Here is a 21,891-nt window from a genome sequence, read left to right as displayed (position 1 = left end):
CTGCTGAGATTGGCTACAGATAAATTCACCTGCTCTGAAAGAAGTTAACAATTATAACTGGCAAGAGGTAACATAATAGTAATAAGGAAAAATAACTTTTCAGCAGTCTATACGCAAAATGTTTCACAAATACTTGCACAAAAAAAGAAATAAATTGAAGTCACTATGGAAAGAACTCTCAGCTAATGAACTTGACATCAATTAATTCAGTCCATCATGTTCTTTGACCCACCACCCCCTGTCCTTTCCCTACTTTATTTTTTTATTTTTTATTTTTTTTAATTTAGTCTTGCTCTGTTGCTTAGGCTGGAGTGCAGTGATGTGATCTCAACTCACTGCAACCTCCGCCTCTCAGGTTCAAGCAATTCTTCTGCCTCGGCCTCCCTAGGAGCTGGGACTACAGGTGTGTACCACCACGCCTGGATAATTATTGTATTTTTAGTAGATACAGGGTTTCACCATATTGGCCAGGTTGGTCTCAAACTCCTGACCTCATGATCTGCCCACCTCAGCCTCCCAAAGTGCTGGAATTACAGGTGTGAGCCACCACGCCTGGCCTTATCTACATATTTTTTAGTTTATCCTTAACCCCTGAAATAGCTGAAAGTCAGGGAATTTACAAACTAAATGCACTGCTTTAACTTAAGATGCTCTCATTAGGCAACTAACCCATATAACCAGGGCAGGGGCTGCGGAGGATGCAAAGGTGAGCACATCACCACTGCCAGGAAAGGGCTTCCAGGTTGCTGTGTGGAGCGGTCCCATCTGCAGAAATGAGGGAAAGATTGTGGTGTGCCCTGAGCAATCTTAGATCCTCATTTGCCTATCTCAAATTTGAAAATTTTTCATTTGAGACTCACTGCAGGGAGGGAGTTAAATTTGTACTTTCCAGCAATCTTTCTCTTGCAAAGAACCTGGAACGAACCTGGGAAATTGGCAAGAATCATATTCATCCTATCAGAGTATGTTCTAACAAGTCCCTGAGAGGAAATGGTATTTTTCAGCAGATGAGCAGCAAATGAAATGTGGTTGACAGAAGGTCAGGAAAATCTTCAGCATGGGGTGTCTCTCAGAAGAGCTGGAGCTAGGCATGGTATTGGGGTAGTGAGGGCATGGACACTGCTGAAAAAGATGGGAGAAGAGCCCACAGGGCCACTGAGCCTCCACCAAGGGAAATGGTACCACTCTCAAAGGCCGTTCCTACTGCATTTGCCAAAAAGTGTGAAGTGATGGAATGTTAGCAGTTCTGGAAGAAAAAGTAGAGACAATCTTGTCTAATTCCCTGCTTTGCAAACCAAAGAAGTGGCTTATTGCAGAGTACCCAGAAAGTTGACAGCTGATATGTGGCTAAAATCCACGTTTACAGCTTTCCAGCCAATGCTCCATCCACAAAGTCAGCAAAGAACTGCTCAGACACACCTCTCCTCAGCTTTGCAGCTGCTCCACAACAAATCTGCTGGGCCTTGGTAGCTTTGATCCCTCCAAAGGGACCAAACTATCCGATCCAGAAACTGACATAGAAACTCCCAAATATTGTTTTGATTAATGACTATTAAAAACAAACATAGAGTTCGTAAAGTGATGAAGATTACCATGTAAACCATTAAGTGAGATCAGTAAAATTAGTATCAGAACCATGAGAAAAAAAATACTACTAATAATAAATCATCTAACCATCTCCTTTGAAAATGAGAAACCACTAACGCTGTAGGTTGACTCTTTCACTGTGTGGATTAAACTGTCACCTACACCAAGTCCTTTGTGAAATTAATACATCCCCCACCAGCTTAGGATCTCCACTTGTCCAGTCAGCTCCAGTGACTCCTTGACCCTGCATATCAAGAAACACATTTCAAATACTCATGTAACTTTTCCAAATTGCACAGAGGAAATAATCTCAAACTCCTAGAGTATAGAAAGCAATAATTCATGACATTTCTTATTACTTATTTTATTGTTCTTTTATAAGCTTTTAGCAGAAATCCACGTAAGTAAATACTAAAATATTAAGTAAAAGCTCACAGCAAGTGGAAATGCAACAGGAAGTCCAGAGAAGAATGAAATAATACATTGCAGAAATAAAGCCCATTTGAGCCTGTGCCACTGGTACAGATGAGCCACTAGATTGGCTCTGAGGTTCCTAGTGGCCAAAGCAGAAACAGAAAGAGAGACAGAAAGATAGAGAGAGTGAGTGAGAGAGAGATACAGTATTAACTCTTACAATGAATGAGGTACTCTATATCTGTTTAAAATTTTTCATCAACTGTACTAGGGAAAACTATCATATCCCTTATCTCAAATGAGGAAGCAGGTTTAAGGAGTTAAGCTATTTATCTAAACTCAAAAACCTAAGGGGGTTGAAAGCTTTGATTCCAGCCTAGGTCAGCCCAACCCCAAAGCCCATGATTGTGACACACACAGAGGTGGAGACAGAGCTGACTCCTGATCCTGTTATGTCATATTGAGAGCAAATAGAATGACTTCTTTATTGTGGTGCTCAAAGTCTTGTCTAAACAATGTGGACCCTGTGCCACAACTCTGCTGTGTCCCAAAATTTTGTCCTGGCATGCAGTCCTGTGTAGACAAGTCTCACAGATGGCATTACTGGAAACAAGGTAATGTGAATGAGTACAGGATTTGGAGACCCACAGCCTTGGGTTAGAATCTTGGCCTCATCCCTTGGGTAGGGCATGACCTCCAGTTCCCTCATCTATCAAGCAATGATATTGTAAGGAAGAAAAGAGATTTTCCTTACCTTCTTATATTCTTTGACTAGGGCCTGGAAATTAAAGTGACCAAAGCCAGGAGAAAAGTCAAACAAATTTTAGCTGATGTTGATATTTTAATTTTTATGTGCACAAAGGCCTTCAGAGGAAAGAAATGAAGACCCTAAAGAAGTGGTGAAATTTGGTGGATTCATATACAATTTCAACAAAGAGTGATAAATTATGGAAAAGTAATAAGATAAAGGAAAAAGGGCTTGGATTTCTAGGGGTGGTAAATTGTGAAAAGGTACATATATAAGAAAAACTAACAGAAAACAAGGGTGATTGCAGTTAGGTTTGTTTACACAAACCCATCTCCATGCTAACCTTCTCTCTCCAATGATACATAATGGTTGTTTTTCACCCTGCTGGTATGGAGTAGGAGGAGGCGAAGACCTTCACAAAGGAAAATTTATGCACTGCTTTTAGGAAGATACGTGGAGAGTGTGCTGCTTCTTAATTGCCTGCAGCTCAAAACAACCCCCATGCTAAAGTGGCATACTTCAAGGAGGCATGTTCCCACTCTCTCCAATATCAGCCCTGCTGATCAGAAATTGGGATTATAAGTGATTGTGTGTACAATATCTGACAAAGGGCAAGTACTCACTTAATGCTGATGATGCCACTGTAGCCTCACCAGCTCTGCCATTCACTGTTGGAAATTTGTTTTTTTAAAAAATATTGACATAGTTGCTAGAGGAAAATTATAGAATGTCCTCATAGGGTTTTCAGGTATTCTCTCACCAAATTCAATGTTAACCTCTTATTCAAATCATAACCCACAGTCTTGCTAAGTTTTACTTAGAAATGAAAGACAGCCTGTGCCTCCCTGGAGGTGTACCTTCTCTTTTTTGTTCTTACCTTGCCCTGAATCAAGTATGCTTGAACCGCCAATCTCTTCACGCTCTCTTGTCATCTCAGCAGAGGCAGGCCAAGTCCTCAGCAAGACAACTTCTTTTTGCAAAAGTTCCACTCCTCAGGAAAACCTGGTTTCAAAAGAAAGCCATTTTCCAGTCCCCCAGAGGACATTTATAGACACAAACCTTCAAGAAATACATGAGAGGGAAAGCAGTCCTGCCTGGCACTCCCAAATCAAATGCTTATGCTCTTAAAGAGCAGTTGAAAGAAAACAGAGACTGCTGTCATTCCCATACCATATCTTGGATTCAACAAAAAAGTTGTATCTGACGAGTCAACAAAGGTGAGAAATTGGCCAAGAGGAGAGGAGAGGAAACCTCTCAAACCTCAACTCAGCCCAGCTGAGGAGTGAGCACACAATGCAGCTGTCAGGCCCCATTCAGAACACACTCCAACACCCTTGTCAGCACAGTCCTCCAGGCCTCCCTCTACTCTGCAACAGGGGCCAGGACCACAACAGGGCCATAACCAGGGATGCACTGAACAACCACAGCTGCACCATGCTCTGGCACAAACAAACAGAATGTGAAATAATTTTGGCTTAAGACTCAATTTAGTTCTCTCTCTCTCTCCATATATATATACACACACACACATATATATATACACATACACATATTTATATGTGTATCTCCATATGTATGTGTATATATATATTTGTATGAGATATGTATATCTCCCCATATATATATAAAATAATATACATATGTGTGTGTGTGTGTATATATATATATTTGTATCACAACATTAGCTCCATACCAGGCTCCAAAAAACCCTTGAGTTCAAAAACATTTCCATGGAGAAAATTCCATCAGGAGAAAAACAAGGCAGTACAAGGCTTCTTCCTGCCTTGATTCAGAGGTCATCTCTGTCAGAAATTGATAAAGACCTAGTCTGTCACCCCAGTCACCATCTGTCCTTCACCCAACCTCCAATCATTCAGCTCAATGTTTGCATTCTAAGGCATTTGTTTGGAAAATCTCATGTTTTCTTAACAGATTTTAGTTGGTGGTAGCAGGGTTGAAATTCCAATACTTGTGGTATAAGGTTGGTGCATCATTTCCCCACACTCAAATATAGTCAAACAATTTATTGAGGAAAAATGGCAGATAAGAGGCAGGACAAACTAGCAGCTCCCACTCAGATGGACAGAGCAGCATGTGGAGACCCATATCATGAACTTTTGCTCCAACACCTACCACAGGAACATGCCAGGAAAGTTGAGAGAATCCGTAGACCCTTTGAAGTAGGTGGATTGCTGCTTCAGGCTCTGTGGGACAGCTGAGGAACTGTTGAGTCAGCTTGCTTTCTCAGCTGGGAGTCTGGTAGCCTAAGGCAAGTTCTCAGCCCTGCTCACTGGCTGCCTGGAAATAAACTCGGTGCTGTTGAGGGGCCACAGTGGGAGTAAGACTGGCTTTTCAGACTGTGGGCTGTGTGGGAGCTGGGTGAGGCCCCTATCTGCTGGTTTTCCCTCACTTCCCTCACGACTTGTGTGACACAGCAGAGGCGGTCATAACCCTCCTGGGAACATAACTCTATTGGCCTGGAAACCACACCCCCATCCCCACAGCAGCCATAGCAAGCCCTGCCCAAGAGGACTCTGAGCTCAGACATGCCTAACCCTGCTCCCACCTGGTGGTCTTTCTCTAGACCTGGTAGCTGAAGACAAAGGACATAATCCTTTGGGAGCTCTATGGCTCTGCCCACTGTCTGAGAAATCTGAATACCTAACAAGCTAACCCTAAGGCAAGTTTGCATCCTCCCTATAGTATTGCAGCTGACACACTCTTGAAAGTGCCACCTCCTGGCTGGAGGCCAACAAACACAAAACCAGCACACTAAACAAAAATACAACTAAAGACACTCACAGAGTCTATTTTACTCCCCTGCTACCTACACCAGAGCAGGTGCTGGTATCCATGACTGAAAAACCTGAAGACAAATCACATCACAGGACTCTTTGCACATACTCCGCAGTACCATCCTGGAGCCAGGTAGCTCCACTGGGTGGCTAGATCCAGAAAAAAACAAAAACAAAAACAATCACTGCAGTTCAGTTCTCAGAAAGCCCCATCCCTAGGGGAAAGGGGAGAGCACCATATCAAGGGAGCACCCTGTGGGACAAAAGAATCTGAACAGCAACCTTGAGTCCCAGATCTTCCCTCTAACATAGTCTACTCAGATGAGAAGGAACCAGAAAAACAATTCTGGTACTATAACAAAACAAGATGATTTAATACTCCCAAAATATCACACTAGCTCACCAGCAATGGATCCAAACCAAGAAGAAATGTCTGAAGTGTCAGAAAAAGAATTCAGAAGGTTGGCTATTAAGCCAATCAAGGAGGTACCAGAAAAAGTTGAAGTCCAACACAGAGAAATGAAATATATAATCCATGATATGAATGGAAAATTCTTCAGTGAAATAGACAGCATGAATAAAAAACAATCACAACTTCCAGAAATGAAGAACACTTAGAGAATTGCAAAGCACATTGGAAAGTCTCCGTGATAGAATTGAACAAGCAGAAGAAAGAATTTCAGAGATCGAAGACAAGGCTTTTAAATTAACCCAAGCTAATAAAGAAAAAGAATTTTTTAAAAATGAACAAAGCCTCCAAGAAGTTTGGGATTATGTTAAACAACCAAACCTAAGAATAATTGCTGTTGGCCGGGCGCAGTGGCTCACGCTTGTAATCCCAGCACTTTGGGAGGCCGAGGCGGGCAGATCACAAGGTCAGGAGATCGAGACCATCCCATCCCAGCTCACACAGTGAAACCCCGTCTCTACTAAAAATACAAAAAACTAGCCAGGCGTGATGGCAGGCACCTGTAGTCCCAGCTATTCGGGAGGCTGAGGCAGGAGAATGGCGTGAGCCCAGGAGGTGGAGCTTGCAGTGAGCCGAGATCACACCACTGCACTCCAGCATGGGTGACAGAGTGAGACTCCATCTCAAAAAATAATAATAATAATAATAATAATTGCTGTTCCCGAGGAAGAGGAGAAATCTAAAAGTTTGGAAAACATATTTGAGGGAATAACTGAGGACAACTTCCCCAGCCTTGCTAGAGATCTAGACAGTCATATACAAGAAGCTCAAAGAATACCTGGGAAATTCATCACAAAAAAAAGATCATCACCTAGACACATAGTCATTAGATTATCTAAAATCAAGACAAAGGAAAAGATTTAAAGAGCTGTGAGGCAAAAGCATCAGGTAACCTAAAAAGGAAAACATATCACATTAACATCAGATTTCTCAACAGAAACCCTACAAGCTAGAAGGAATTGGAGTCCTATCTTTAGCCTCCTTAAACAAAACAATTAACAACCAAGAATTTTGTATCCAGTGAAACTAAACTTCATAAATAAAGGAAAGATACAGTCTTTTTCAAACAAATGTTGAGAGAATTTTCCAGTACCAAGCCAGCAGTACAACTACTGCTAAAAGGAGTTCTAAATCTTGAAACAAATCCTCATAATAGACCAAAAAAGAATCTCCTTAAAGCATAAATCTCACAGGACCTATAAAATAATAACACAATGAGAAAAACACAAAGTATTCAGGCAACAAATACCATGATGAATAGAATAGTACCTCACATATCAATACTAACACTGAATATAAATGGCCTAAATGCTCCACTTAAAAGATGCAGAATGGCAGAAAGGATAAGAATTCACCAATCAAGAATCTGCTGCCTTCAAGAGACTCACATGACACATAAAGACTTACATAAACTTACGGTAAAAGCATGGGAAAAGATACTCCAGGCAAATGGAAACAATAAGCGAGCAGGAACAGCTATTCTTATATCAGACAAAACAAACTTTAAGGCACCTACAGTTAGAAAAGACAAAGAGGGACATTATACAATTATAAAATGACAGTCCAACAACAAAAAAAATCACAATCCTAAACATATATGCACTTAACACTGGAGATCCCAAATTTATAAAACAATTACTACTAGACTTAAGAAATGAGATAGACAGCAACACAATAATAGTGGGGGACTTTAATACTCCACTGACTGCACTAGACAGGTCATCAAGATAGAAAGTCGACAAAGAAAAGGCCAACCACTGTGGCTCCTGCCTGTAATCCCAACACTTTGGGAGGCCAAGGGGGGCAGATCGCAAGGTCAGGAGATAAAGACCATCCTGGCTAACATGGTGAAACCCCGTCTCTACTAAAAAGACAAAAAAATTAGCTGGGCATGGTAGTAGTCCTTATAGTCCCAGCTACTTATGAGGCTGAGGCAGGAGAATGGCATGAACCCAGGAAGCAAAGCTTGCAGTGAGCCGAGATCATGCCACTGCACTCCAGCCTGGGCGACAGAGCAAGACTCCATCTCAAAAAAAAAAAAAAAAAAAGAAAGAAAGAAAGTCAACAAAGAAACAATGGATTTAAACTATACCCTGGAATACATGGACGGATTTAACACATATTTACAGAACATTCTACCCAACAACTACAGAATACACATTCAATTCATCAGGGCATGAAACTTTCTCCAAAATAGACCATATCCTAGGCCACGAAATTAAGTCTCAATAAATTTAAGAATATTAAAATTATATCAAGTACTCTCTCAGACCACAGTGGAATAAAATTGAAAATCAACTCCAAAAGGAACCTTCAAAACCATGCAAATACATGGAAATTAAATAACCTGCTCCTGAATGATCATTGGGTCAACAACAAAATCAAGATGAAAATTCAAAAATTTTTTGAACTGAATGACAATAGTGACACAACCTATCAAAACCTCTAGGATACAGCATAGGTGGTGCTAAGAGGAAAGTTTATAGCCCTAAATGCCTACATCAAAAAGTCTAAAAGAACACAAATAGACAATCTAAGGTCATACCTCAAAGAACTAGAAAGTTTATAGCCCTAAATGCCTACATCAAAAAGACGAAAAGAGCACAAAAGATAATCTAAGGTTACACCTCAAAGAACTAGAGAAACAAGAACAAACCAAACCCAAACTCAGCAGAAAAAAGAAAAAACCAAGATCAGAGCAGAACTAAATGAAATTGAAACAAAAAAATACAAAAAATAAATGAAACAAAAAGCTGGTTCTTTGAAAAGATAAATAAGATTGATAGATCAGTAGCAAGAGTAACCAAGGAAAAAAAAAAAAAGAGAGAGAAAATCCAAATAAGCACAATCAAAAACAAAATGGGAAATATTACAACTGACACCACAGAAATACAAAAGATCATTCAAGACTACTATAAACACCTTTACTTGCATAAACTAGAAAATCTAGAGGAGATGGAAAAATCCCTGGAAAGATACAATCCTCCTACCTTAAATCAGGAAGAATTTAGATACCTTGGACAGACCAATAACAAGCACTGAGATAGAAATGGTAATAAAAAAAATTACTGACAAAAAAAGTCCAGGACCAGAGGGATTCACACCTGAATTCTATCAGACATTGAAAGAAGAACTGGTACCAATACCTTTGACACTATTCCACAAGATAGAGACAGAGGAACTCTCCTTAAATCATTCCATGAAGCCAGTATCACCCTAATACCAAAACCAGGAAAGGACATCACAAAACAACAACAACAACAACAACAACAACTAAATGTCAATCCTCAAGAAAATACTAGCTAACCAAATCCAACAGCATATCAAAATGATAATCCACCATGATCAAGTTGGTTTTATACCAGGTATGCAAGGACAGTTTAACATCTACAAGTCAATAAACGTGATACACCACATAAACAGAATTAAAAACAAAAGTAACATGATCATCTCAATAGATGTAGTAAAAGCATTTGACAAAATCCAACATCCCTTTATGATTAAAACCCTCAGCAAAATCAGCATACAAGGGACATACTTCAAGGTAATCAAAGCCATCTATGACAACCAATAAAAGCCATCTACAGCCAACATTATACTGAATGGGCAAAAGTTAAAAGCATTCCCCTTGAGAACTGGAACAAGACAAGGATGCCCATTTTCACTACTTATATTCAACATAGTACTGGAAATCTTTGCCAGGGCAATCAGACAAGAGAAAAAACTCAAGGGTATCCAAATCAGAAAAGAGAAAGTCGAACTGTCAGTGTTTGCTGATGATATGATCGCATACCTAGAAAACTCCAAAGATTCATCCGAAAAACTCCTAGAACTGTTAAATAATTTCAGCAGTTTCAGAAAACAAAATTAACGTACACAAATCAGTAGATCTTCTATACTAACAGCGACCAAGTGTAGAATCAAATCAAGAACTCAATCCCTTTTACAATAGCTACAAAAAACAAAACAAAACAAAACAAAACTTTAGGAATCTATTCAACCAAAAAGGTGAAAGACCTCTGCAGGGAAAACTACACAACACTGGTGAAACAAATTATAGATGATACAGACAAATGGAAACACATCCCAGGCTCATGGATGGGGAGAATCAATATTGTGAACATGATCATACTGCCAAAAGCAATCTAGAAATTCAATGCAATTCCCATCAAAATGTCATCATCATTCTTCACAGAACTAGAAAAAGAATTCTAAAATCCACATGAATTGAACCAAAAAAGAGCCCACATAGCCAAAGCAAGACTAAGCAAAAAGAATAAATCTGGAGTCATTACATTACCCAACTTCAAAATATATTATAAGGCCATAGTCACCAAAATGTACAGCGTGGTACTGGTATACAAATAGGCATGTAGACCAATAGAACAGAATAGAGAACCTAGAAATAAATTCAAATACTTACAGCTAGCTGATCTTCAACAAAGCAAACAAAAACATAAAGTGGGGAGAGGACACCCTACTCGACAAATGGTGCTAGGATAATTGGCAAGCCACATATGAAACTAGATCCTCATCTCTCACCTGATACAAAAAAAAAAACTCAGTATGGATCAAAGACTTAAATCTAAAACCTGAAACCATAAAAAATCTAGGAGATAACATTCGAAAAACCCTGCAGACATTGGCTTAGCAAAGACTTCATGACCAAGAACACAAAAGCAAAGTCAACAAAAACAAAGACAAGTAGATACGAATTAATTAACCAAAAAGCTTATGCCAGCAAAAGAAATAATCAGCAGAGTAAACAGACAATCCACAGGGTGGGAGAAAATCTTCACAATCTATACTTTTGACAAAGGACTCATATCCAGAATCTACAATGAACACAAACAAATCAGCAAAAGAAAAAAACAATCCCATCAAAAAGTGGGCTAAGGATATGAATAGACAATTCTCAAAAGAAGATATGCAAATGACCAAAAAACATAAGAAAAAATGCTCTACTTCACTAAAGATCAGGGAAATGCACATGAAAACCACAATGCAATACCACCTTACTCCTGCAAGAATGGCCATAGTAAAAAAAAAAATCCAAAAATAATAGATGTTGGTGTGGATGTTGTGGGAATGTAAACTAGTACAACCACTATGGAAAATGATGTTGAGATTCCTTAAAGAACTAAAAGTAGATCTAATATTTGATCCAGCAATACCACTCCTGGGTATCTACCCAGAGAAAAATAAGTCATTATACAAAAAAGACATGTGCACTTGCATGTTTATAGTGGTACAATTTGCAATTGCAAAAATATGGAACCAACCCAAATGCCCATCAAGCAAAAAGTGGATAAAGAAAATGTGGTATGTGGCCGGGCGCGGTGGCTCAAGCCTGTAATCCCAGCACTTTGGGAGGCCGAGACGGGCGGATCACGAGGTCAGGAGATCAAGAAAATGTGGTATATATATACACACACACACTTACCATGGAATACTACTCAGCCATAAAAATAAATGAAAAAAATGGCATTTGCAGCAACCTGGGTGAAATTGGAGACCATTATTCTAAGTGAAGTAACTCAGGAATGGAAAACCAAACATTGTGTATTCTTACTCATAAGTGGGAGCTAAGCTATGAGGATGCAGAGGAAGAAGAATTACACAATGGACTTTGGGGACATAGGGGAAAGGGTAGGAGGGAGATGAGGGATAAAAGACTGTACATTGGGAGCAATGTACATTGCACAGGTGACTGGTGTACCAAAACCTCAGAAACCATCACTAAAGAACTTATTAATGTAACCAAACACCACCTGTTCCCCAAAAACCTATTGAAATAAAAAAAAATAAAAATAATTTTAAAAAACAAATACAGTCATACATCACTTAACAACTAAGATGTGCTCTGAGAAATGTATCATTATGTGATTTAGTCATTGTGTGACACCATAGAGTGGACTTACACAAATCTAGGTGGTGTAGCCTACTACACGACTGGGCTACATGGTATAGCCTACTGCTCCTAGGCTACAAACATGTACAGCATATCACTGACTGAATACTATAGGCAGCTGTAATACAATGGTAAGCTTTTGTATATCTAAACATATCTAACCATAGAAAAGGTAGAATAAAATACAGTAATATCATCTTATAGGACCACCATTATATATGCAGTTGGTTCGTCCTTAACTGAAATGTCGTTATGTGGCAAATGACTATAATTTTACTGTCCATGTCTACATCAACTGTTCTTAATTTGTGTTGCTGAGAATACCAGTTTCAATAGATACTTCACAGAAAGGTACAGGGAGGGACAGAGACATGAAAAGGAGGAGAGTTAGAATAGGAAGGAATTATATTCTATTTCTCAGAAATTCAATTATAACATTTGCATGGTAAAGGTACTGAGAAACCCTGTGCTAAAGAAATCTGTTTAACTCATCCGTACCTGATTATATTACACCAAAATACCCTTTTTTGTTTTCATACCACTTCCAAATAGAGGAGTAACCACATACCAACTAAAACCAGGAAGTCAAGAGGGCTGGCAAGATGGCTGAATACGAACAGCTCCGGTCTGCAGCTCCCTGTGAGACCAACACAGAAGGTGGGTGATTTCTGCATTTCCAACTGAGGTACCCGGTTCATCTCACTGGGACTGGTTAGACAGTGGGTGCAGCCCACAGAGGGCGTGCAGAAGCAGGGTGGGGTGTCACCTCATCTGGGAAGAACAAGGGGTCAGGAACTCCCTCCCCTAGCCAAGGGAAGCTGTGAAGGACTGTGCCAAGAGGCACTGTGCCATGAGGGATGATGCTATCTAGCCCAGATACTACACTTTTCCGATGGTCTTTGCAACCCACAGGCCAGGAGATCCCCTCAGGTGCCTACACCACCAGGCCCCTGAGTTTCAAGCACAAAACGGGGCATCTGTTTGGGCAGACACTGAGCTAGCTGCAGGAGGTCTTTTTTCATACTCTAGTGGCGCCTGGAACACCAGCAAGACAGAACTGTTCACTCCCCTGGAGAGGGGGCTGAAGCCAGGGAGCCGAGTGGTCTTGCTTAGCGGATCCCACCTCCACAGAACCCAACAAGCTAAGATCCACTGGCTTGATATCCTCACTGCCAGCACAGCAGTCTGAAGTCACCTGGGAAGCTGGAGCTTGGTTGGGGGAGGGGCATCTGCCACTACTGAGGCTTGAGTAGGCTGTTTTCTCCTCACAGTGTAAACAAAGCTGCTGGGAAGTTCGAACTGGGTGTGGAACCCATCTCAGGGCTACAAAGCCGCTATAGCCAGTCTGTCTCTCTGGATTCCTCCTCTCTGGGCAGGGCATCTCTGAAAGAAAGGCAGCAGCCCCATTCAGGAGATTGTAGATAAAACTCCCATCTCCCTGAGACAGAGTACCTGGGGGAAGGGGCAGCTGCGGGTGCAGCTTCAGCAGACTTAAATGCTCCTGCCTGCTGGCTCTGAAGACAGCAGTGGATCTCCCAGCACAGCACGTGAGCTCTGCTAAGGGACAGACTGCCTCCTCCAGTGGGTTCCTGACCCCCATGCCTCCTGACAGGGAGACACCTCCCAGCAGGGATTGACAGACACCTCATACAGGAAAAATCTGACTGGCATCTAGCAGGTGCCCCTCGGCGATGAAGCTTCCAGAGGAAGGAGCAGGCACAAATCATTGCTGTTCTGCAGTCTCCAACGGTGATACCCAGGCAAACAGGGTCTGGAGTGGACCCCCAGCAAACTCCAGCAGACCTGCAGAAGAGGGCCCTGACTGTTAGAAGGAAAATTAACAAACAGAAAGCAATAGCGTCAATGTCAACAAAAAGGACAGCCATACAAAAACTCCATCCGAAGATCACCAATGGCAAAGACCAAAGGTAGATAAATCCATGAAGATGAGGAAAAACCAGTACAAAAAGGCTGAACATTCCAAAAAGCAGAAAGCTTCTTCTCCTCCAAGGGATCACAACTCCTTGCCAGCAAGGGAACAAAACTGGATGGAGAATGAGTTTGACGAGTTGACAGAAGGAGACTTCAGAAGGTGGGTAATAACAAACTCCCATGAGCTGAAGGAGCATGTTCTAACCCAATGCATGGAAGCTAAAAACCTTCAAAAAAAGTTGGAGGAATTGCTAATTAGAATAACCAGTTTAGAGAAGAACATAAATGACCTGATGGAGGTGAAAAACAGCACGAGAACTTCATGAAGCATACACAAGTATCAGTAGCCGAATCAATCAAGCAGAAGAAAGGATATCAGAGATTGAAGATCAACTTAATGAAACAAAGCATGAAGATAAGACTAGAGAAAAAAGAAAGAAAAGGAATAGAAAAAAGCCTCCAAGAAATATGGGACTATATGAAAAGACCAAACCTACATTTGATTGATGTACCTGAAAGTGATGGGGAGAATGGAACCAAGTTGGAAAACACTCTGCAGGATATTATCCAGGAGAACTTCCCCAACCTAGCAAGACAGGCCAACATTCAAATTCAGAAAATACAGAGAACACCATAAAGATACTCCTCGAGAAGAGCAATCCCAAGACACATAATTGTCAGATTCACCAAAGTTGAAATGAAGGAAAAAATGTTAAGTGCAGCCAGAGGGAAAGGTTGAGTTACCCACAAAGGGAAGCCCATCAAACTAACAGTGGATCTCTATACAGAAACCCTACAAGCCAGAAGAGAGTGGGGGCCAATATTCAATACTCTTAAAGAAAACAATTTCCAACCCAGAATTTCATATCCAGCCAAACTAAGCTTCATAAGTGAAGGAGAAATAAAATCCTTTACAGACCAGCAAATGCTGAGGGATTTTGTCACCACCAGGCCTGCCTTAAAAGAGCTCCTGAAGGAAGCACTAAACGTGGAAAGGAACAACTGGTACCAGCCACTGCAAAACCATACCAAAATGTAAAGACCATCAACACTGTGAAGAAACTACATTAACTAATGGGCAAAATAACCAGCTACCATCATAATGACAGGATCAAATTCACACATATCAATACTAGCCTTAAATGTAAATGGGCTAAAGGCCCCAATTAAAAGACACAGACTGGCAAATTGGATAGAGTCAAGACCCATCTGTGCGCTGTATTTAGGAGACCCATTTCACATGCAAAGACACACATAGGCTCAAAATAAAGGGATGGAGAAATAATTACCAAGCAAATAGAACAAAAATAAGCAGAGGTTGCAATCCTAATTTCTGATAAAACAGACTTTACACCAACAAAGATCAAAAAAAACAAAGAAGGGCATTATATAATGGTAAAGGGAACAATGCAACAAGAAAGGCTAACTATCCTAAATATATATGCACCCAATATATAGCACCCAGATTCATAAAGCAAGTTCTTAGAGACCTACAAATATTAGACAGATCAATGAGACAGAAAATTAACAAGGATATTCAGGACTTGAACTCAGCTCTGGACCAAGCAGACCTAATAGACATCTATGGAAATCTCCACTCCAAATCAACAGAATATACATTCTTCTCAGCACCACATAGCACTTATTCTAAAACAGATGATGTAATTGGAAGTAAAACACTCCTCAGCAAAAGCACAAGAATGGAAACCATAACAAATAGCCTCTCAGACCATAGTGCAATCAAATTAGAACTCAGGATTAAGAAACTCACTCAAACTGCATAACTACATGGAAGCTGAACAACCTGCTCCTGAATTACTACTGGGTAAATAACAAAAGTAAGGCAGAAATAAATAAGTTATTTGAAACAAATGAGAACAAAGACACAATGTACCAGAATCTCTGGGACACAACTAAAGCAGTGTTAAGAGAGAAATTTATAGCACTAAATGCCCACAGGAGAAAGCAGGGAAGATCTAAAATTGACACCCTAACATCAGAATTAAAAAAAAAAAAAAAAAAAAAAAAAAAAAACAGGCTCAAATTCAAAAGCTAGTAGACAAGAAACGCTAAGATCAAGAGCAGAACTGAAGGAGATGAGATCTGAAAAACCCTTCAAAAAAATCAATGCATCCAGGGAACTGATTTTTTTTTTTTTTGCACTTTTGGGCCAGGTCTCAGCTCTGTAGCCCAGGCTGGAGTGCAGTGGCGGATCTCAGCTCACTGCAAGCTCCGCCTCCAGTTCCATCATTCTCCCTGCCTCATCCCAGTGGCTACCTGGACCTACAGAAGCCCACAACCCCTTTGACTAATTTTTTTTTTGTATTTTTAGTAGAGACGAGGTTTCACCGTGGTCTCGATCTCCTGACCTTGTGATCCGCCCGCCTCGGCCTCCCAAAGTGCTGGGATTACAGGCGTGAGCCACCGCGCCCGGCCTGGAACTGATTTTTTGAAAAGATCAACAAGATAGACCACTAGCCAGACTAATAAAGAAGAAAAGAGAGAAGAGTCAAATAGATGCAATAAAAAAATGATAAAGGGGATATCACCACTGATCCCACAGAACACAAACTACCATCAGAGAATACTGTGAACACTTCTATGCAAATAAACTAGAAAATCTAGAAGAAATGGATAAATTCCTGGACACATACACCCTCCCAAGACTAAACTAGGAAGAAGTCGAACCCCTGAATAGGTCAATAACAAGTTCTGAAATTGAGGCAGTAATTAATAGCCTACCAGCAAAAAACACTGCAGGATCAGACAGATTCACAGGCAAATTCTACCAGAGGCACAAAGAGGAGCTGGTACTATTCTTTCTGAAACTATTCCAAACAATAGAAAAAGAGGGACTCCTCCCGAACTCTTTTTTTATGAGGCCAGCATTATCCTCATACCAAAACCTGGCAGAGACACAATAAAAAAAGAAAATATCAGGCCAATATCCCTGATGAACCCTGATACAAAAATCCTCAATAAAATACCGGCAAACTGAATCCAGCAACACATTAAAAAACTTATCCACCATCACCTGAGGTCAGTAGTTTGAGACCAGCCTAAACAATATGGTGAAACTCTGTCTCTACTAAAAATTACAAAATTAGCCAGGCATGGTGGTGGGTGCCTGTAGGCCCAGCTACTCAGGAGGCTGAGACAGGAGAATTGCTTGAACTTGTGAGGTGGAGGTTGCAGTGAGCTGAGATGGTGCCACTGCACTCCAGCTTGGGTGATAGAGCGAGACCCGGTCTAAAAAAAAAAAAAAAAAAAAAAAAAAAAAAACACATAAAATAAAAGAAAAAGAAAAAAACAGCTTATCCACCACTATCAAGTCAGCTTCATCCCTGGGATGCAAGGCTGGTTCAACATTTGCAAATCAATAAATATAATCCATCACATAAACAGAACCAATGACAAAAACCATATGAGTATCTCAATAGATGCAGAAAAGGCCTTCAATAAAATTCAATACCTCTTCATGCTAAAAACACTCAATAAACTAGGTATTGATGGAATGTATCTCAAAATAATAAGAGCTATTTATGACAAACCCACAGTCAATATCATACTGAATGGGCAAAAACTGGAAGCTTTCCCTTTGAAAACCAGCACAAGACAAAGATGCCTTCTCTCACCATACCTATTCAACACAGTATTGGAAGTTCTGGCCAGGGCAATCAGACAAGAGAAAGAAATAAAGGGTATTCGAATAGGAAAAGAGGAAATCAAATTGTCTCTGTTTGCAGATGACGTGATTGTGTATTTAGAAAACCCCATTGTCTCAGTCCAAAATCTCCTTAAACTGATAAGCAACTTCAGCAAAGTCTCAGGATACAAAATCAATGTGCAAAAATCACAAGCATTCCTATACACCAATAATAGACAAACAGAGAGTCAAATCATGAGGGAATTTCCATTCACAATTGCCACTAAGAGAATAAAATACCTAGTAATACAACTTACAAGGGATGTGAAGGACCTCTTCAAGGAGAACTACAAACCACTGCTTAAGGAAATAAAAGAAGACACAAACAAATGGAAGAATATTCTATGCTCATGGATAGGAAGAATCAATATTGTGAAAATGGCCACACTGCCCAAAGTTATTTATAGATTCAATGCCATTCCCATCAAGCTACCAATGACTTTCTTTACAGAATTGGGGAAAAAAAAAACTACTTTAAAGTTCATATGGAATCAAAAAAGAGCCCACATTGCCAAGACAATCCTAAGCAGAAAGAACAAAGCTGGAGGCATCATGCTACCTGACTTCAAACTATACTACGAGGCTACAGTAACCAAAACAGCATGGTACTGGTACCAACACAGATATACAGACCAATGGAACAGAACAGAGGACTCAGAAATAACACCACACATCTACAACCATCTGATCTTTGACAAACCTGACAAAAACAACAATGGGGAAAGGATTCCCTATTTAATAAATGGTGCTGGGAAAACTAGCTAGCCATATGCAGAAAACTGAAACTGAACCCCTTCCTTATACAAAAATTAACTCAAGATTGATTAAAGATTTAAACATAAGACCTAAAACCATAAAAACTCTAAAAGAAAACCTAAGCAATGCCATTCAGGACATACGCATGGGCAAAGACTTCATGACCAAAACACCAAAAGCAATGGCAACAAAAGCCAAAATTGACAAATGGGATCTAATTAAACTAAAGAGCTTCTGCACAGCAAAGGAAACTATCATCAGAGTGAATAGGCAACCTACAGAATGGGAGAAAAATTTTGCAATCTATCCACCTGACAAAGGGCCAATATCCAGAATCTACAAGGAACTTAGACAAAATTCACAAGAAAAAAACAAACAACCCCATCAAAAAGTGGGCAAAGGATATGAACAGATACTTCTCAAAAGAAGACATTTATGCAGCCAACAAACATATTTTAAAAAGCTCATCATCACTGGTCATTAGAGAAATGCAAATCAAAATGACAATGAGATACCATCTCATGCCAGTTAGAATGGAAATCATTAAAAAGTCAGGAAACAACAGATGCTGGGGAGAATGTGGAGAAATTGGAACACTTTTTACCTGTTAGTGGAAGTGTAAGGAGCTCTGGCCTGGGGGCAGCAGCCAAGTGAACTCCGGACCGGCAGGGGCTGAAAGCAGTGGAGAAGCTGCAGGAAACAGCGACAGTGCCTGGGAGATGAATGAGGAGGTGCTATGGAACCTAGTGCCAAAGGAATGCTGCACTGTGGAGGATGAAGGGTGGATCACATGCCAGTTAATATCTCGTGGAACTGGTGTTTCAAATAAAGTACATTGGGAAACACCTGCAAACTCATGTATTAGGGCCTTTACGAAAGTGAGGTAAGATATAAAAATTTCTTTCTTCTACTTGGTGTTAGAAACTCAAGTTCAAAGTAGGGACATAATATTTTCTGCTCCCTCTTCTCATTCTCTCTTTTTCCCCCTAATTTCCTCCTTCAGGCAAAAAGAAGTAATTAGTTCATCTTTGCCAATTATAAAGCCAGTGAGATTTTCAGCATCTGCATACGACACATTTCTGATGTAAATCTGGGACTGTCCTCCTATTGTCCTCAGCACAAGGTTCTGGCTCGAGACATTCGCTTGAAGACCTCTTCTTCTCTGCATCAAACACAAAGGCTGTGGCCTCAGTCCTGACTCCTCGTGTATTCAATGAATGCTCTTTGCTTTAAAACAACCATCTTATCATGGCCTACTCTCCTTCCATTCTTATCCCACTAGCCCCAGATCTTAACCTTGGCTCTGCCTCCCAGCAATAAAAACACACCACTTCCTCTCCTAGATGACTCTGCTATAAAAACTCCATCTTCCTCCAACAAGCAGGATACTAGCTCCCCATGAACTAAACTCACAGGATCCCCACATGAGCAGACCCCACAACACATGCCAGTTGTAGGAGCCCATGCTGGGACTGGGATTGGGCCAGAATCTCCCAATCCAACCCCTCTTGAGAGAAGACCTTTCCAGAAAGCTAGAACTGAGCCCATCGTGCATTGGCAACACCTGGATTTCTCAAATGTTCTCTACTGTGCCGTGTAGAAAAAGAGATGGTTCACTTCAAACCAATATTGACCCACTCATTAATTTGTCCAGCAGGTACTTATAGCATGCTTTCTGGGATCAGGCCCTGGGCATAGAGCAGTGAATAAAGGGGTGAACCCTGCCCACAAGGAGTGAACAAATAGGGAGGCACAATGCCATGAGCCAAAGCTGACTGCAGTAGTCCATCTAGTGACAAATTTTTTGATAAAGAAGGCTAAAATCAAATATGTAAATGAAGCATCACAGTTATAATTAATTACAAATAACCTCTACTGAGAAAAAGGTACAGCTTGTTTTAGTTGACAGTCCTAAGTTCAAAAGCTGCCCACCACATCACATAGAGTAATAATCAGGTTATTTACAAAAAATAGACACAGTCATCCCTCATTCAAAAAAACTGCTATAAACAGACATGTCTTTACAATATATTTTCAAGTAATAAAAAATGAAAGAAAATTACCGTATCTAAACCATTATGGTAATAATTGACTTAAGCAAAAAGCATTAACTGAAACGAAATCAAAATGAATGGATAAAAGTTCAGTGAGGAGAAGGATGTTTACATAATCTCAAAATACTTTTACCAATTAATTATATTTTTAACTTTATTTTTTATTGAGGTAAAATAATACTTATGAAATTGACCAGCTTTACCATCTTAAGTGTACAGTTCAGTGGTAATAAATACATTTATATATTTTTTTCCCCTTCATCCACCCCCACCTCTCCACCGTCCCCAGCCTTGGATAACTACCAATCTACTCTCTATCTTCATGAGATCCACTTTTTAAGCTCCTACATATGAGTGAGAACATAACGACATTTGTCTTTTTGTGCTTCGCTTATTTCACTTAACATAATGACCTCCAGTTTCATTAATGTTGCTGCAAATGACAGGATTCCATTCTTTTTATGACTGAACAATATTCCACTGTGTACATGCCACATTTTCCTTATCTATTTGTCTGTTGGTAGGTACTTAGGTTGATTTCGTATTTTGGCTATGGTGAACAGTGCTCCAATGAACATGAGAGCACGGTTGTCTTTTCCATAGATTAATTTCCTTTCTGTTGGTAATATATCCAACAATGGGATTGCAGGATCATATGGTAGCTCTATTTTTAGTTTTTGGAGGAACCTCCAAACTGTTCTCTATAGTGGCCGCATTAATTTACATTCCCATCAACAGTATACGAGGGCTCCTTTTTCTCCATATCCTCTCCAGCATCTGCTATTGCCTGTCTTTTTGATAAAAACCATTTTAACTGGGATGATATCTCATTAGCTCACCATAGTTTTGATTTGCATTTCTAAGATGGGTAGTGATGTTGAGCAATTTTTAATATACCTGTTGGCCATTCGTATGTCTTCTGTTGAGAAATGTTCAGATCTTCTGCTCATTTTTTAATGGGATTATTATTGTTGTTATTATTTTTGAGTTGTTTGAGCTCTTTATATATTCTGCTTATTCATTCCTTTTCAGATAGATAGTTTGCAAATATTTTCTCCCATTGTGTAGGTTGTCTCTTCACTTTGTTGATTACTGTGCAGTAGCTTTTCAGATTAGTGTCATCCCATTTGTCAATTTTTGCTTTGATTACCTGTGCTTTTAAGGTCTTACACAAAAAATCTGTCCAGACTAATGTCCTGGAGCATTCCCCTGACATTTTCTTTCAATGTTTTCATATAATCAGATCTTAGATGTATGTCTTTAATCCATTTTGATCTGATATTTGTATATGGTGAGAGATGTGGGTCTAGTTTCATTCTTCTAGATATAGTTATCCAGTTTTCCCAGCACCATTTACTGTCCTTTCTCCATTGTATTTTCTTGGTGTCTTTGTTGAAGATGAGTTGGCTGTAAATGTGTGGATTTATTTCTTGGATCTTTATGCTGTTCCATTGGTCTATGTGTCTGCTTGTATGGCAGTACCATGCCATACATATGATTTTTGTTCTTGTTTCTGTTA

At 40.0% G+C, this 21,891-nt stretch overlaps 1 long non-coding RNA gene across 1 annotated transcript; it reads left to right on the top strand.

Moving 5' to 3' along the window:
- The first annotated feature begins 496 nt into the window (after positions 1-496).
- LOC110742815 lies at positions 497-20,387 on the top strand. Its single transcript, XR_002520932.1, has 3 exons — positions 497-2,615; positions 12,477-12,581; positions 19,322-20,387. It is a non-coding gene; the product is annotated as an uncharacterized LOC110742815 (long non-coding RNA).
- Positions 20,388-21,891: the final 1,504 nt, after the last annotated feature.

This window comes from Papio anubis, chromosome 4, assembly GCF_008728515.1.
Source record: "Papio anubis isolate 15944 chromosome 4, Panubis1.0, whole genome shotgun sequence".
NCBI lineage: Eukaryota > Metazoa > Chordata > Mammalia > Primates > Cercopithecidae > Papio > Papio anubis.
The sequence above is the reverse complement of the archived record's forward strand: the minus strand, read 5'-3'. Positions and strand labels throughout refer to the sequence as shown.